The following is an 18675-nucleotide window of genomic DNA, read 5'->3' on the forward strand; positions in this document are numbered from 1 at the left end:
AAAAAACCATGTCGGGGATTCCTGGGTGGCTCAGTGGTTTAGTGTGCCTGCCTTTGGCCCAGGGCGTGATCCTGGAGTCCTGGGATCGAGCCCCACATCAGGCTCCCTGCCTGGGGCCTGCTTCTCCCTCTGCCTGTGTTTCTGCCTCTTTCTCTCTTTCTGTGTCTCTCATGAATAAATAAATAAAATCTTTTTAAAAATAATAAAATAAAAAAATAAAAAATAAAAAAAAAAATAAAAAACCACGTCAACAAAGTTGGTATATATGGAACATACCTCAACATCATAAAGGCCATATACAAAAGACCCACAACTAATATCCTCAATGGGGAAAAACTGAGAGCTTTTTCTCTACAGTCAGGAACAAGACAAGGATGTCCACTCTCAACATTACTATTTAAAATACTGGAATATATATATACTTATAATATATAAGTACTGGAAGTCTTAGCCTCAGCAATCAGACAAGAAAGGAAATAAAAAAGATCCAAATGGCAAGGAAGAAGTCAAACTTCCACTCTTTGTAGATGGCATGATACTCTATGTAAAAAACAAAATAGACTCCAGAAAAAATTTGCTAAAACTAATACATAAATTCAGCAATGTTGCAGGATATAAAATCAATGCAAAGAAATATGTTGCATTTCTATTCACCAATAATGAAGCAGCAGAAAAAGAAATCAAAGTATCAATCCCAAATGCAATTGCAGCTAAAACAGTAAGATACCTAGGAACAAACCTCACTAAAGAAGTGAAGGATCTATATTCTGGCAACTATAGAACACTTATGAAACGAATTGAAGGTGACACAAAGAAATGGAAAAACATTCCATGCTCATGAGCTGTAATAATGAACATTGTTAAGATAGCTATACTCCCCAAAACACTCAACATATTTAATGCAAACCCTGTTAAAATCCCACCAGTTGAATGGGATGAACACTGGGTGTTATGCAATATGTTGGCAAATTGAACTCCAAGTAAATAAATAAATAAATAAAATGTGAAACAATGAAAATAATAATAATAATAATAAAATTCCACCAGCACTTTTCACAGAACAAGAAAAACAATCCTAAAATTTATATGGAACCACAAAAGACCCCAAATAGTCAAAGCAGTCATGAAAAAAAAAGAAAAGAAAAGCTGAAGACATCATGATTCAGGACTTCAAACTATATTACAAGGCTGTAGTCAGCAAGACAGAATGGTACATAGACCAATGGAACAGAATAGAAAACCCAGAAATGAACCCACAACTGTGTGGTCAACAAATCACTGACAAAGCAACAAAGACTATCCAATGGGAAGTAGACAGTCCCTTCAACAGATGTGTTGGGAAAACAGGACAGCAACATGCAGAAGAATGAAACTGGACCACTTTGTTACATCATACACACACACAAAAAAAACTCAAAATGGATGAAAGGCCTAAATGGGAGACAGGAAACCAAAATTGTAGAGGAGAACACAGGCAGCAGCTTCTTTGACTTCAGCCAGTGCAACTTCTTACTAGACACGTTGCCAGAAACCAGGGAAACAAGGACAAAAATGAACTATTGGAATTCCTCCAAAATATAAAATGTTTCTGCACAGTGAAGGAAACAAGCAACAAACCTAAAAGACACTGTACAGAATAGGAGAATATATGTTAAATGACATATCTGATAAAGGGTTAGTAACCAAAATCTATGAAGAACTTATCCAACATTACAACCCAAAAACGAATGATCCAATTTAAAAATAGGTAGGGGTGCCTGGGTGGCACAATTGGTTAAGCCTCAGACTCTTGGTTTCAGCTCAGGTCATGATCTCAGGTGGTATTGATCCCCACATTAGGCTCCCCACCCAGCTCAGAGTCAGCTTGGGATTCTCACTCCCTCTGCCTCTGCTCTTCCTGATCATGCTCGTGATCTCTCTCTTCCTATCTCAAATAAAAATAAATTAATTTTTAAAATTTTTAAAAAGCACAGAAGACAGAATAGACATTTTTCCAAAAAAGACACAGAGACGGCTAACAGATGTCTGAAAAGATACTCAACAGATGTCTGAAAAGATACTCAACATCACTCATCATCAGGGAAATACAGATCAAAAGCGTGATGAGATAGCACCTCACACCTGTCAGAATGCCTAAAATGAACAACACAGGAAGCAATAGATGTTGGCAAGGATGCAGGAAAAGGGGAACCCTCTTGCACTGTTGGGGGGAATGCAAACTGTTGCACCCACTCCAGAAAACAGTATGGGGCACCTCAGAAAGTTAAAAATAGAACTACCCAATATTCCAGTAATTGTACTATTGGGATTTACCAAAAGATACAAAAATACAGATCTGAAGGGCAAATGCACCCCAATATTTGTAGCAGCATTATCAGCAATAGCCAAACTATCACCCAAAGATCCATCAACTTCTACTGGATAATGAAGATGTGGTCTGTATATATAATGGATGTTTACTCAGCCATCGAAAAATGATATCTTGCCATTTGCAATGACATGGATGAGCCAGAGAGTCTTATCTTAAGTGAAATAGGTCAATCAAAGAAAAAAGACCAAATGAATTCACTCATGGAATTTAAGAAACCAAACAGATGAACACATGAGAAGGGGGTAAAAAAAGAGAAAAAAAAAGAAATCATAAGAGATTCTTAATGATAGAGAGCAAAAAAGGAGCGATGATGGAGGGAGGGAAGTGGCAGATGTTCTAAATGGGTGATGGGTTTTAAGGAGGGCACTTGTTATGTTGAGCACTGGGTGTTATATGTAAGTGATGAACCACTAAATTAAAATTAAAAAAAAAAAAAAACCTTATGTGTTTGTCTCTGTCTCAGCCTACAACTTCTCCTAAAGTTTTCTCAAGGGCTGCCCGGGTGGCTCAGCAGTTTAGCGCTGCCTTCAGCCCAGGGCCTGATCCTGGAGACCCTGGATCGAGTCCCATTTCGGGCTCCCTGCATGGAACCTGCTTCTCCCTCTGTCTGTCTCTGCCTCTCTCTCTCTCTCTCTCTCTCTCTCTCTCTCTCTCTCTCTCATAAATAAATAAAATCTTTTAAAAAATAAAGTTTTCTCAAGTTATAAGACTTTTCCTACCTGACCATGCCCTTTGGCCTACCACTAGTATGGACTCTTACTTAAACTCTGTCCTTTTCCTCTGTTACTTCAGCTCTGACTTCATCCACCCAGCAGCCATCTTTTCCATCTTTTCCATCAATCTCACATCCCTACCTAACTAAATCCTATCATTCATCACCTTTGCTATTTGTAGTGGGACACCTGCAATTGCCATTTAGTGAAGCCTGTGAAAATCATGTGGGGATACTTATGGAAAGACCTCCTAGAATGTCAACATTTTTCTCATTCACTTTAACAGCCTCTTTCTTTTGCCAATACTTATTATTTCCCCACCCATATGATCCACTCAAATAAAGGATTCACTCTACCTTTTATGTATGCTACATATTTTCTTTTGCCCCTCTAGAACTAAATACACACTTTTCCCTCTGGTCTGTGTCTGGAAGACAGACTTTGTTGGTTGCCTCATTGGGTTTTCTTGTCTTCTACAACCTAGGTGGCTTCAACTAAGAGTTACTTAGTAGGAGAGAGGAAAGCAGGAGAGGAATATTTGAGGATGTTTATTGACCTGGTCCTTCCCTGGTGTCCCAGAGTTACTGTCAGGTGGCCTTCTCCTACAGCTCCCTTCCCTGGCCCAATAAGGTGTTATCTGCTCCTTTCTCTTGAGAGGCCAGGATGCTTCACCATCCCTTTTTGATTCCTCTTAACCCTCCCACATCCTTGTAAGCACTTCATTATTCCTATTTAAGTATACCAACCATTTCCCCCCAGCACAGCAACCTAGTAAAGGTAGCAGGCACATATTACAAAAATAAATTAAAAATATCTCAAAATAGAACATATACTAGTCCATAGAGCAAATCTCAAATCAAGTTAGTGATATGAAGTCACACAGACCAAGTTCTCTGATGATAAGGCACTTAAGTTAGAAATCAGGGATCCCTGGGTGGCGCAACGGTTTGGCGCCTGCCTTTGGCCCAGGGCGCGATCCTGGAGACCCGGGATCAAATCCCACGTCGGGCTCCCGGTGCATGGAGCCTGCTTCTCCCTCTGCCTATGTCTCTGCCTCTCTCTCTCTCTGTGACTATCATAAAAAAAAAAAAAAGTTAGAAATCAATATCAAAAAGTTAACTAGAGGGCAGCCCTGATGGCTCAGCGGTTTAGCACCTGCCTTCAGCCCAGTGCATGATCCTGGAGTCCCGGGATAGAGTCCGACATCGGGCTCCCTGCATGGAGCCTGCTTCTCCCTCTGCCTGTGTCTCTGCATCTCTCTCTCTCTCTCTCATGAATAAATAAATAAATAAAATCTTTTAAAAAAAAGTTAACTAGAAGGAAACCTATATGGTTGGAAATTAAGAAACAGAATTCTAATTCTCCCACTTACCAAAGAAGGAATAGAAGTCTTGTCCAACATGGAAAGAGTAAAGAGCTTGGACATTGTCACTTCCACCGTCACCAAAAACCAAGGGTAAAGCAAGGGAACATCAACAACACTTCTTAGATTTATCAGAGAATTAAAGGCACAGGGGAAAGCACCACCCCAAAAACTGGGAGACAGGTGAACACAGAAAATGACAGCTTTCTGGGAGTAGAAACAGTAACTGGAGACTGGCCAGAATATTTAGAGGGGATAGACTGCTTATTGGAGACTGGGAATGGGCTAACTTCAGAGATAAAAACTCCTAAGGGTCTGCCCTCCATGGAACCCTCATAGATTCATGAGTTTTACTTCCAGCAGCCTCACCAGATTCTCATGATGATTAGAAAAAAAATCCCCTTGTGATCAGCAAGGAGAAGGGACAAGTTAACATTTAGAAATAAGCCCAGAGAGCACTGTCTGGCCTCAAGGAAAACTATCTTATGAGAACCTAATGAATCTAGGGAAGAATTCATTAAAAAAAAAAAAACTGAAACAAAACATGAAAAACATGCAATGGACCTGTGAAGGTTCGAGCCCAGGTCATAAGCTCACTAGAAGACTGACCAAATGATGGGAGTATGGAATGCTTCTACTCCCCTTTACCTAACCACCACATCAATACGGTGGAAACTTTCAAAGGTCACAGCTAAAAGAGCTGCAATGCTCATACCCTAAAGAGTCTAAAGGGAAACCAAAAAGACAGCGAAGGAGAGAAAAGCGAGGACATGAAAAGAAATTTGAGCATCTGAAACCACAGCTACAGCAAACGTTAAACAGCCTAAAGCCTAACACAAAACTTCCCACTAAGCGCATATTTATATCAATTCCTATAATCTGATACCTCATGTCAGGCTTTCAGCAACAGATTTGATTATGATTATAATTGGAAAATTTTACAAGCCCAAAATTAGTAATGGAACTAATTATAATTTTGTGGGATATACCTAGAGTAATGCTTTCTTTTATTAGGAAAAAAATTTTGTTAAAAAGTAATAAATTAAGCTACCAACTTAATCACAGAATAATAGACTCTGCAAAGAATATGGAAGGAATAAAAATGCATATACTGTATTGTTTCAAACAAACCCAGTGGTACACCTGGGTTGCTCAGTTGTTGGCCATATGCCTTTGACTCAGGTCATGATCAGGGTCCTGGGATCTAGTCCCACATCAGGCTCCCTGTGGGGAGCCAGCTTCTCCTCTGCCTATGTCTCTGCCTCTGTGTGTGTGTATCTTTCATAAATAAATTTTTTTAAAAACTTTTTAAAAAACCAACATTTGATTAAATTGATAGAATTAGAAGAAAATAATTTCACAGGTCTTGGCATGACTGATCAAAAATAAACAGACTTAAACAATATTAAGAATGAAAGGAGCACAAAACTATAGATGTTACAGAATGAGTTATAAGAGGCCTCTGTTTCTGGTATTGAAGGCCCAATGTAATTTAGACCAACTATGTCACTAAGAACAATAGCTGAACAGATGTTTCAAAACATCCTTTTGAAGGCACTTAAGCACTAAAAAGGCAGTGAAGTATTTGGGAGCTAAGACCCAGGAATGGTCAATCTGCATTTGAGCAGATCTAGGAAGAGCTGATAAGAGGATTAGTAAAGTGGGAGATGTGTCATAAAGAAGATGAAAGAAAGAATGGACAGAGCAAATACAGTATCTGAAGAGAAAATAGCTGAGATTTTTCCAAAACTGAACGACATCAGTGCACGGGTTAAAGAGGCTCTAAGTGCACCCAAACTGTATTATTTATAAAAAGAAATACACAAATGGGCACACCTTTAGAACTCCTGAAAATGAGAGACAAAGAGGGAAAATTTAACAGCTTCCTGAAGAAGAGACAGAGTCCTTTCAAAAGAAGCACAATTAGATTGACAGCTGTCTACTCAACAATAAAAGTCAAAGTATAAATTTTATCTTATAAAAAACTCCATTGTAGTAGACTAGAGAGGAGCTGGAAGTCAAAGAAAGATAAAACTCCCATTCTTGTTGGTAATGTAACTGGTGCCATAGCTATGGAAAACAGTATGAAGTTACCTTAAAAAGTTAAAAATAGAACTACCCTATGATCCAGTAACTCCACTACTGAGTATTTACCAAAAAAAAAAATACAAACACACTAATTCATATAGATAATGCATTGTAGGAAAGAAACATGCAAGGATAATACATATTTATATCAGCATTATTTACGATAGTCTAAATTACGGAAGCATCTCAATTGTCCACGGAGAGATGAATGGATAAAGAAGATATGATATATATACACAACAGCATATTATTCTACCATTACAAAGAATGAAATGTTGTTACCTGCAACAACGTAGATGGAGCTGGAGAATATAATGCTAAGAAAAATAAGGTCAGTCAGAGTAAGACAAATACTATATGCTTTCACTCATAGATGGCTTTTATGAAACAACAAAAAAACACACAGAGATATTTTTTTAAGTAAATAAAAAAGGAGAGAGGCAAACCAAGAAAGATTCTTAGCTATATAGAACAAACTGATGCTTACCAGAGGGGTGGTAGGTGGAGTGATGGGTAAAATAGGCCATGGGTTTTAAGGAGTGCATTTGTCATGATGAGCACTGGGTGATGTATTGGTATAGTGTACCATCATTCTGTGGTACACCTGAATTACTATATGGTACACCTGAAACTAATATAACACAGTCTGTTAACTATAGTGGAATTTTAAAAATTTTTTAAAATACTTCTAGATTTTGCTTACTAACCTTTCATCAGATACATAATTAGCAAATATCTTCTCCCATTCCATAGGGTGTCTTTTAGTTTTATTGTTTCCTTCACTGTGCAGAGCTTTATATCTTGAAGTCACAATAGTTCATTTTTGCTGTTCTCGTATGAATATTCCTTGAACAGATAAAAATAGAACTACTCAATGACCCACCAAGTGCACTACTACATATTTACACAAAAGATACAAAACACTGATTTGAGGGGAGAAATGCACCCCTACTATTTATAGTAGCATTATCAATAGCCAAAGTAGGAAAAAGTCCAAAGGCCTATTAAATGATGAAGGTATAAAGAAGATGGTGTATGTGTGTGTGTGTATAAATATAGATATAAATATAAATACAGATATAGATATATATGAAGTGGAAATTACTCAACCATCAGAAGAATAAAATCTTGCCGTTTGCAATGACATGGATGGAGCTAGAGAGTATTATACTAAGCAAAATAAGTCAGAGAAAGACAAATACTATATGATTTCCCTCATATTTGGAATTTAAGAACCAAAACAGATGAACATAGGGAAAGAAGGAAAGAGAGAGGGAAGCAAACCATAAGGGACTCTTAATGGTAGAGAACAAAATGAGGGTTCATGGAGGGAGGTGGAAAGGGATAAGCTAGATGAGTGATGCATAATAAGGAGAGCACTTGTAGGGATGAGCACTGGGTGTTATATATCAGTGATGAATCACTAAATTCTACACCTGAAACCAAATTTACCATATATGTTCACTAACTAGAATTCAAATAAAAAGTTGACAAAATATTTCTATAAATAAAGAACCAGACACAGGATTTTAAGGCAAATACTACCAACCAAGGAAAAGTAATCTATTTTAGATAACTGGAAAAAGAGGGAAACACCTCTACTCTTTAAATGATAACTTCAATACCAAAACTTGTTAAAGACAAAATAAACTAATCTCACTCTCAACCATACTTGCAAAATTCTTAAAGAAAACAGACTCCTACAATGTATTAAAAATATAATACCTTATGTCATGAACAAAGTTGAGTTTATTCCAGTACTAATTCAGAGTTTATTTCACATCAGAAAATGAATTATGCAAATAACTACATTAAAGGACAAAATAAAGAAAAATCACATGGCAATCTAAGTAGAGGCAGGAAAGTCATCTGTTTTATTAAACATTTATGCCTGTTTATAATTTTGTAAAAAAAAAAAAAAAAAAAACACTTCTCAGCAGACCCGGAATAGAAATGAAGTTCCTTAAGCTATTAAAATATTTATACACCAAAATTCAACTGCAAATATCCTCCTCCAAAAGCGAAACATTAAAATTACCTTGAGGTCATAAATAAGCAGGGGAACCATTATCCCTACTTTTATTCAAGGTTGCAGTTTTTCTTTTTTTCACTTAGATTTTACTTAGTTAACAGAATGCAGCATTGGTACTGGTTTCCGGAGTGAAACCAGTGATTCCTCAGTTAGATATAATATGCAGTGCCCATGACAATAAGTGCCTTCTTTAATACCTAGCTATCATCCAGTGTAGCTCAGTGGTTAGATATCGGCCTTCAGCTTGGGTCATGATCCTGGGGTCTTGGGTTGAGCCCTTCATTGAGCTCCATACTTGGTGGGGAGCCTGAATCTCTCTCTTCCACTCTTCCTGCAGGATCTTTCTCTCTCTGTCTCTCTGTCTCTCTGTCTCTCTCTCTCTCTGTCAAATAAATAAATAAAATATTTTTTAAAATAGTAATAATACCCACATCCATCTAGCCCATCCCCACCATCTCCCTCCATCAACCCTCAGTGTGTTCTCTAATGTAAAGAGTCCCTTATGGCTTGTCTCCTTATTCTTTTCCCCCTTTCCATATGTTCATCTATTTTCTTTCTTAACATTTGCATATGAGTGAGATCATATGGTATCTGTCTTTCTCTGACTCACTGATTTCCCTCTAGTTCTATCCACATTGTTGCCAATGGGAAGATGTCATTCTTTTTGATGACTGAGAGATATTCCATTGTGTATACATGCTTAAGATTATATGGAAGATCTAGAAAGTACAATAAAGCAAGGAAAATAGATAATTGGTATAAGAACTGGAAATAAAAAAGCAAAACTGTCATCATTTACAGATGATGTATGGTGGTCTTCATAGAAAAACTAAAAGAATGTACAGATAATACACTAAAATTGGTAGATCTTAGCAAGGTTACTGGGCACAAAATCGATATACAAAAACTGAATTGCATTCTATATACCCACAAGCATATTAGAAAATTAGAATTTTATGATGCCACTTAAATAGTATCCAAAATGTAAAGTACATAGGAATAACCCTAATGACAACAGGCAATCCTTCATGGAAAGATGCATATGATTCATGGACAGTCTCTAGAGAAAATCTAAACAAATGGAAATATACACAGACTTAAGTCACATATCATCAGTAAACAACTCCTTGCTCTAATGGCTCTGGAAATTATACCACTTTTGGACATCTCTTTTGTTGATTTACAAGTGACCCTTGAACAACACATGTCTGAACTGTGAAAAACCACTTACACATGGATTTTGTACAGTACAGTGCTCCAAATGTATTTCCTCTTCCTAGTGATTTTCATAATAAAATTTCCTTTCCTCTAGCTTGCTTTATTGTGCCAATACAATATATAATACATATAACACAAAATATGTGTTGATCAACTATTTATGTGATCAGTAAGGCTTCCAGTCAACAGTAGGCTTTTAGTTGTTAAGTATTGGGGGAATTAAAGTTTTATGCAGATGTCTGCTGCCCAAAGGGCTGGTGCTTCTTACCCTTAGTTGTCCCAGGGTCAACCATAAATATTTTGTTACCTGAAGTTGAATTGTGTATAATGCTTGGGTTAGAATTCTGTCAATAAAATGTTGTAGACAAGAGGTTATAAGGAAATAAGGAGATCAGCAGGCTTACTTCTAGAATATCAATTAATGTTATAGAAAAGCTATGTTTAAAGAACTTGACAAGCTGGGGGGGTTTTTTTTCGGGAATTTTTGGATGGATATCTGAAGGAATCTCAGATACCTTGTACTGCAAAGATCAATATCCTGAAGCTTAACTTTTGTGCTTTATGCTTTAAAAACATGCCTTCCTCCATCCTGAGTTATCTTACAGAAATGTCCCACTGAAATGAGTTTTTAATTTGAAAATGGTGGTGGAGGTATATAGTGGAGTGGGGAGAAAAACCCATCCTGCACATTTAGAATGAATCAATTTTATAGGAGTCCAGGCTCTCCAGGAGTAGAAAGATGAGTGGAGGATGTGAGGATGCCTGTCTCTCTTTTTTTTTTTTTTTTTTTTGATTGTACAGATTCTAATTCAGTGCTGAGCAGGCTGGATCTTAGAAGAACAGTGGGTGGATCCAGAGAAAAAAATTCTTCAGATCTGAAGAAAGGAAGTGTGATCAGGGAGTGGTAGAGGACATTGGTTAAGAGGGAAGCATGTCATCAAGGGGAGCATGTGACTGTGTGTTTACCACCCTATTGACATCATTTAAAAAGTTGACTGGAGCAGAGTGGGTACTCACCCAATGTTTATTATTGTGTTGAATGCAGCATAATGGTATGAAAAAGTATTTCATTGGGGACACAGGGAGCACTGCCTACGTCATCAGAAACCCTAGCTAGAAAATGATTTCAAAATAAAATTGATAGACTAGAGTTAAAAGGCTTCAGGATTTCAAGCTGAGGACATGGGGATAATGATACCTCTGGGCCACTTTGTCTATCATATTATCAGGCCAATGGACCAGAACTTTCGTGGGAAAACCTGAGACTATTCTATACACCAGGCACCTGCCATGGACATAGCCTCACAAGGGAGCATTGGAATGAACTGGTATGAGACTATCCCTGGAGATCCAGTTAGAATGGTAATACCTTACAGAAGATAGTTATTGGCCTTATTACACTTGGCTCCTCACAGTAACCGGTTAGAATCTCACACCTGCCTGTGTGCATATACTCCTTGCCCTATAAACAGCTTCTGTTTTGGAGCAAAATTCACTGCAAATTGGATCCCTCTTCCGGACCTGAGATCAGCACAGCCAATGTCATCGCCTTCATTTACCAAAGCCCATGGAGAAGGTCAGTGAACGTGCTCACTTTTGCAGTGAAAGCTGACCCTGACTTAGATGGCATCCTTCAGAGATTAATACCCCTGGTTCCCTCAGTGACCACCTGTGTTCAGATGCCACCAAGGGTCTGCACACGGAGGCCATGAAGGAGACTCCATTAACCTCCAGCTTGTCCATTTCTCCCTCTCTAGTTGCCTACCTCCGTATCTGCTCTTCTAATTCTCTCCCAACTACTCTGTTCTCTGAATCACCCCCGTGAGTTTCCATCAGGCTCTCAGAGTCTGCCCAGCAGTGCTCATGCCTCTGGATGAGGGGCACATGCCTTGCATGTGCTTGGTGGGGCCAGTCTGGTTTGCAAAGACCGTCTCTAACTGATGCAGAGAGGGAGACAATCCAGAAGGTCAGTCTTTCGTTTCCAGAACTTGAGGGAGCGGTACCTTAATACCTGGCTATTTGATTCTGATTCACATGACCAGGGAGCTATGCCTAGCCTGCCTAGTCACCCTCTCAGTCTCGTTTTCCACCTTTGGCTTTTCTCCTCATTTATTCTGTGCCATGATTTGGGTCCTTAGTTCTCTGTCTCCTGATGAGCTTCTCTCTGTCCCTTCCCTGCAGGGCCACCTGTTTCTAACTTTCCACATATACACCATTTTATTTATTTATTTTTCATTATCTTTTTTTTTTAATGAATTTATTTTTTATTGGTGTTCAATTTGCCAACATACAGAATAACACCCAGTGTTCATCCCGTCAAATGCCCCCTCAGTGCCCGTCACCCACTCACCCTCACCCCCGCCCTCCTCCCCCTCCACCACCCCTAGTTCGTTTCCCAGAATTAGGAGTCTTTATGTTTGTCTCCCATTCTGATATTTCCCACACTTTTCTTCTCCCTTCCCTTATATTCCCTTTCACTATTATTTATATTCCCCAACTGAATGAGAACATACACTGTTTGTCCTTCTCCGATTGACTTACTTCACTCAGCATAATACCCTCCAGTTCCATCCACGTTGAAGCAAATGGTGGGTATTTGTCATTTCTAATGGCTGAATAATATTCCATTGTATACATAAACCACATCATCTTTATCCATTCATCTTTCAATGGACACCGAGGCTCCTTCCACAGTTTGGCTATTGGGGACATTGCTGCTAGAAACATCGGGGTGCAGGTGTCCCGGCGTTTCATTGCATCTGAATCTTTGGGGTAAATCCCCAACAGGGCAATTGCTGGGTCATAGGGCAGGTCTATCTTTAACTCTTTGAGGAACCTCCACACAGTTTTCCAGAGTGGCTGCACCAGTTCACATTCCTACCAACAGTGCAAGAGGGTTCCCTTTTCTCCGCATCCTCTCCAACATTTGTTGTTTCCAGCCTTGTTAATTTTTCCCATTCTCACTGGTGTGAGGTGGTATCTCATTGTGGTTTTGATTTGTATTTCCCTGATGGCAAGTGATGCAGAGCATTTTCTCATGTGTGTGTTGGCCATGTCTATGTCTTCCTCTGTGAGATTTCTCTTCATGTCTTTTGCCCATTTCATGATTAGATTTTTTGTTCCTTTGGTGTTGAGTTTAAGAAGTTCTTTATAGATCTTGGAAACTAGCCCTTTATCTGATACGTCATTTGCAAATATCTTCTCCCATTCTGTAGGTTGTCTTTTAGTTTTGTTGACTGTATCCTTTGCTGTGCAAAAGCTTCTCATCTTAATGTAGTCCCAATAGTTCATTTTTGCTTTTGTTTCTTTTGCCTTCGTGGATGTATCTTGCAAGAAGTTACTGTGGCCAAGTTCAAAAAGGGTGTTGCCTGTGTTCTCCTCTAGGATTTTGATGGAATCTTGTCTCACATTTAGATCTTTCATCCATTTTGAGTTTATCTTTGTGTATGGTGAAAGAGAGTGGTCTAGTTTCATTCTTCTGCATGTGGATATCCAATTTTCCCAGCACCATTTATTGAAGAGACTGTCTTTCTTCCAGTGGATAGTCTTTCCTCCTTTATCGAATATTAGTTGACCATAAATTTGAGGGTCCACTTCTGGATTCTCTATTCTGTTCCATTGATCTATGTGTCTGTTTTTGTGCCATTACCACACTGTCTTGATGACCACAGCTTTGTAGTACAACCTGAAATCTGGCATTGTGATGCCCCCAGAAAACCCAGAAGCCTCCACCCCAAGATTGCTAGAACTCATACAGCAATTCGGCAGTGTGGCAGGATACAAAATCAATGCCCAGAAGTCAGTCGCATTTCTATACACTAACAATGAGACTGAAGAAAGAGAGATTAAGGAGTCAATCCCATTTACAATTGCACCCAAAAGCAAAAGATACCTAGGAATAAACCTAACCAAAGAGGTAAAGGATGTATACCCTAAAAACTATAGAACACTTCTGAAAGAAATTGAGGAAGACACAAAGAGATGGAAAAATATTCCATGCTCATGGATTGGCAGAATTAATACTGTGAAAATGTCAATGTTACCCAGGGCAATTTACACGTTTAATGCAATCTCTATCAAAATACCATGGACTTTCTTCAGAGAGTTAGAACAAATTATTTTAAGATTTGTGTGGAATCAGAAAAGACCTCGAATAGCCAGGGGAATTTTCTACACCATTTTATGACATGTGAAAACTTTTCCTAGTTCCTTCTCTCTATTGCAGTCTCTCTAGTTCTCTCTTTGGCTTTAACTTTTCTCTTTTTTTGTTTGGTGTGGGTGGGATCTCTCCAGTATGTCTAAGACTACTTTTTCTCATTTCTTTCTTCTCTCGATCCTTCCGCTTGGTGTTTGTGCATGGTGGTATTTTATACTTACCTGGTATTTTGCTTTCTTGTTCCCTGGAGAAAGAGAGGTTGAGAAGTGATTCAAGGATGATCCTCTCTTAGTCATTGTGCTCCAGAGCTTGAGGCTGATGTTTTTGCAATGTTTCTGTAAGCCGGATTAAGAGTAAATGGGACTCAAATATTTGGGGGTTAAAACTGAGTTGGATGGAAAGATCCTCCTGACAGAGAGAGGCAGGAATTAGGAATAAGGAGATTATTCCTTATTCCCATTAGGAATAAGGAGATCCTCCTCTTTCTCTTGGTTTCTGTATTTGGGAAGCTGGCCAGATGTTTACAGTAGTCCTTCCACATGTGAAGTGAAACCACAGAGAGAGGGAGAAGAAACAGAGATCACATCTAATGTTTTTTAATGTGCAATACATGGCAACCTCTAATTACATGTTATTTTAGCTAATCCTTTTTTTATAGGAGAAAAAACTTGTGACTCAGCTAGCCAGCTGCACATTATAAGTGACAATGCCAAGATTGAATTTCAGGTATGCTTGCCTCTAAAGTTCCTGTCCTTAGCCCCTTAGCCTCACTGCTTCCCTATAAGGTGAGATACCAGGTTCCAGATATTTGTTGAGTGCCTAAATATATAGGTATTCACCTTCTAAAATCATCCATTTGTTAGTGTAGGAATCTTTCTGTGTTTCCGCTTTTTTCTCTTCTATCAGTATGCACTTCTCTCCCTCTTTCTCTCTCTCACGATCTCTCACTTTTTCTCTCTTTCTTCTCTAAGCTCCTTAGAGTCATTCCAGATTTCTTTCTCGAAATTTAAAATGCAAATTAGCTGAGATTTACTAATACCACAGAACAGCTGAAATTATCTAATCTTCCCATGTTGAATAATTCTTGATTACTAAAGTCTCCAATTTCTTATTCATCCCGCTTTGGACATACACTCAGAGGAAGATCATTAGGCATACCTTTGCATATCATTTCCTCTCTCTTTCCCTTGGTTTTTTGGTTATTTTACTCTTTAAGTTTCCATATGGCAGGTGACTGCATTAAGGGAAAAGAGCAACACGTGTAGTCTGGTTTCACCATAGGTTCTAATGGGACAGTAAGTTCACATTAAGGGTCAGATAGTGAATGGAGAAGGCCAATGGAAGAGCAAGTCCTATGGGATGGAGACAGGCAACATATGGAGTTAGAACTTCAGCTATAATATGAAATATAGGTTATTTTTTGGTAATTCCATTATTTATGGTGTCTCCCATTAGTTCAGATCAATAGGAAGGATCTTCTGGGAGAGCATGTAACCTACATTTACCTTTTGCACATCACAGGAATCTAGCCCATCACAAACACCTGCCATGCTCAGCATTGGCACATGTATAACACGTGTTGGCCAGGCCAGGCCATTGTCACGGACTGCAGGCACTCCAGAGAGCCTCAGGTTCAGAGATATAGGGAGAGATAGAAGTGTATCCAGGAGCAAAGAGGTAGCTGAAGCAAAAAGAAGGCAGAAGACTAAAAAACAATGAGAGAATTTAGAACATTTCTACAATTTACCTCAATGGGCTAAATCTCTGTTGTGGGCCAGTTATGACCACACCCAGTGAGGAGCAAAGAGACTACTCAGTGTCCATCTCACTTAAGAAAAAGAGATATTGGAATGGACTTAAAATAGAAAAGAGGGGAAATGGTAGGTCTATAGAAACACTTCTGCAGTGAGTTTGTAAGACATTGACATGGGTTGCTAAGTTGCAACAGAGTTGCCAGAAGAAGAGGCCTCCAGGGACTCTCAGTGATGATTGGTTGTCCTTCCTTAGAAATCACTTACATCTGTCTTCCACATGCCTTCTCAACCATGGATCCATATGCTTTGGTCTCTACAACTTTGTTAGGTCCTCCATGGCAAAAATCTGTTACCCATTGCCTTCTAATTTTATTCCTAAATTCCTCAAAGTTCATATACATGTGTTAGTGAAAATCATGGCATTCCAAAGTTACCTCTCAAATCTGAAAATCTTCAAAACTGCCACAATTACACAGCATTCTGAATAATGTGTAAATTCAGAAGGAAAACCAAGGATATCTTTCTGGCCATCTAAGGATGTGTTTCAATCTTTCTAATGATGGAGCTGATGCAGTAGGATGCAGAGTAAGGCCCGGCAGACAATGGTTCTGTCTTACAAGGTCTTTCTAATTTCACTTTTTGCTCCTGGTGAACAGGCTCACTGTAGTTTACTGTCTCCAATAATTTTGATGTGAGACCCCACCTAGCTAGATACAACTACTTGGTTCTCTCCCTCCGCAGATAGGTAGCAAAATCTTCCAAACAACTCTAAGTTGTGCATCTCCCTGATCTCTGGTTGTGGATGTCTCACTAACAAAGAGCTCCATAGATCCTGGTTGCCGTTCTCTTTTAGCAAGGCCAAATACAGGGTTCACCCTCATTCCTTTCTAGAGGTTTTCATCATGTCTATAATTCTGAAAGATTAATAGGCCTCTTTTTGCTTTTTTAAATCTGATTTCTAAATCATCATTGTCTCTGTTTCATAGAAATTGATAAACTCCTTTACAGTGAACCTTACCTTGTCTCAGCTGGAATCAGGAGGGTGGATGCCATTGCCTTCTTCCTGAAGGATGCCTGTTGATCTAATCTTATTTTATTAGATTTTTTCAGCCTGGCTCTTAGCTCTCAGTCTTGAGAAGCAATGGAAATCTTCACTCAATTTTCAAAGAACCCTCTTGAGTTAACATTTTTTATTTGGTCTTGTAAAAGCAGGGTTTTGTCAAATAGAGAAAATGTGTGAAGAGTGTATTCCAAGAAAGAGGGACTAGCTTACACAGAGACCTGGAGGTCAAGAAACTATGGTGTTTGTGGGGGAATGTGAGCTGTGGCTGGAATTCAGGGTGTGTGTAGGTGAGTAGGGAAAATTGATTATTGGGACTTAATATATTATGGAGGTTAGAAACAGGAGAGTGGAAGGTGACTTTGTGGTTTTTGATTTAGGTTACTAAGAGTTCAAATAATACCATTAAATAAGAAAGGAGGTTAAGAGGAAGAACCATGGATCCTCCTGGGGACACTGATAACTATGCAGGCTGATGTCTATCCTTTGTCTTTGTACTGGACCAAGTCTAAACCAGACCTGACATACTGGAACTTTCATTGAAATAGTCTCAAAAACCTACAGAGCAGGAAACTAGACCCCTGAGGCACTTGTTTAAAAGCCTTGTGGGACAGAAAATTCCTCTAACTACCATTTCTGCTTGTCCTAAACTTGAATGACACAAAACCACTGGTCACCATAGAGATTTTCCCTCAGCAAACTACCTCAAGTGCACTGAAACTCCTTTTTTTTTTTTTTTTAATCTGCCACCTCCTCCTTCCTCTCCCAAATCTGCCACCTCCTCCTTCCTCTCCCAATATAAAAATATTGTTACTCTCTCTAGGTAATATCTGGTGGTTCACAGGGCCAGAAGTACCGCTTCCATGGTAATTTAGAATGTCATTTTCTGAACTTATATCATAAATATGCTATTTAATTAGGTATCTTATTGTACCCTCTTACCCACCCCAACCCTTTTCTGTATATTTTTAAGTCTGTTAATTCTCCTTTTAATTATGAGGTCAAGATTGGACTATAGGTGTGGGGGATAGCAACAGGAGGATTTTCACTTCCTTTTAACATTTTAGGCCCTAGGACACTAAGTGACCCACGAAAAAAAAAGCTTACCATGTGGTCAACCCCAACAGGAGCTAGGAGCCCTCCAACATAAGGGCTGGAAGCCAAAACTCAAGCAAGTAATAAACCGTTTGTGCAGACCGTTTTTTGAGACCTCTTAGGGATAATATAACATCAAGTGGCTACTAGTGGTAGAGTTGAGTGCTCAACCATGTCTCAGCCACTCTCCTTGGAGACACTTTTGAGGAAATAAACAATGTAGCAAGATGACAGAAAACTTTCATTTTCAGCCTAAAGAAGAGAAGTCTTAGTGACTTCAAATATCTAGATGACAAGATTCTTACCCTGTGTGGGTTCCAGTTGCTGTTGAGAAGTTGGTTAACCTATGACCTCTCCAAGAAAAATTCTGTCATGCACACTTGTTTTGGCACAACATCTCTGAGATGCATGGACATCCTGAAACATGTTTTCTCACTCCTGGAGCTCCTTGAACTTCAGAATATATATATATATATCCACCACAAAGTTTTTCTGCTCAGAAAAAATAATGATTTTTGGTTTTAAGTTCATGAAAGTATGAATTTCATCCAAAAAAGAAGGGCTTAGAGAAACCAGATTTCAAGCTTTGTTAGATTTGAAATTACTAGAGCCACATTGTATATATTTACACTTTTTATTTATACGTTTATTTATCTACCTGCAAGAAGATAACCAAGCCTCACAGGGGCTGAAGCTTTCTAAATATATACATAATTTTACAAAAAAATATATATGTGTGATTTTAAGAATGCTGATAAGCTGACAGGCATTGAGGGGGGCACTTGACGAGACGAGCACTGGGTGATATGCTATATGTTTGCAAAT

The sequence above is a fragment of the Vulpes vulpes genome, chromosome 8 (genome assembly GCF_048418805.1).
Source record: "Vulpes vulpes isolate BD-2025 chromosome 8, VulVul3, whole genome shotgun sequence".
Classification (NCBI taxonomy): Eukaryota; Metazoa; Chordata; class Mammalia; order Carnivora; family Canidae; genus Vulpes; species Vulpes vulpes.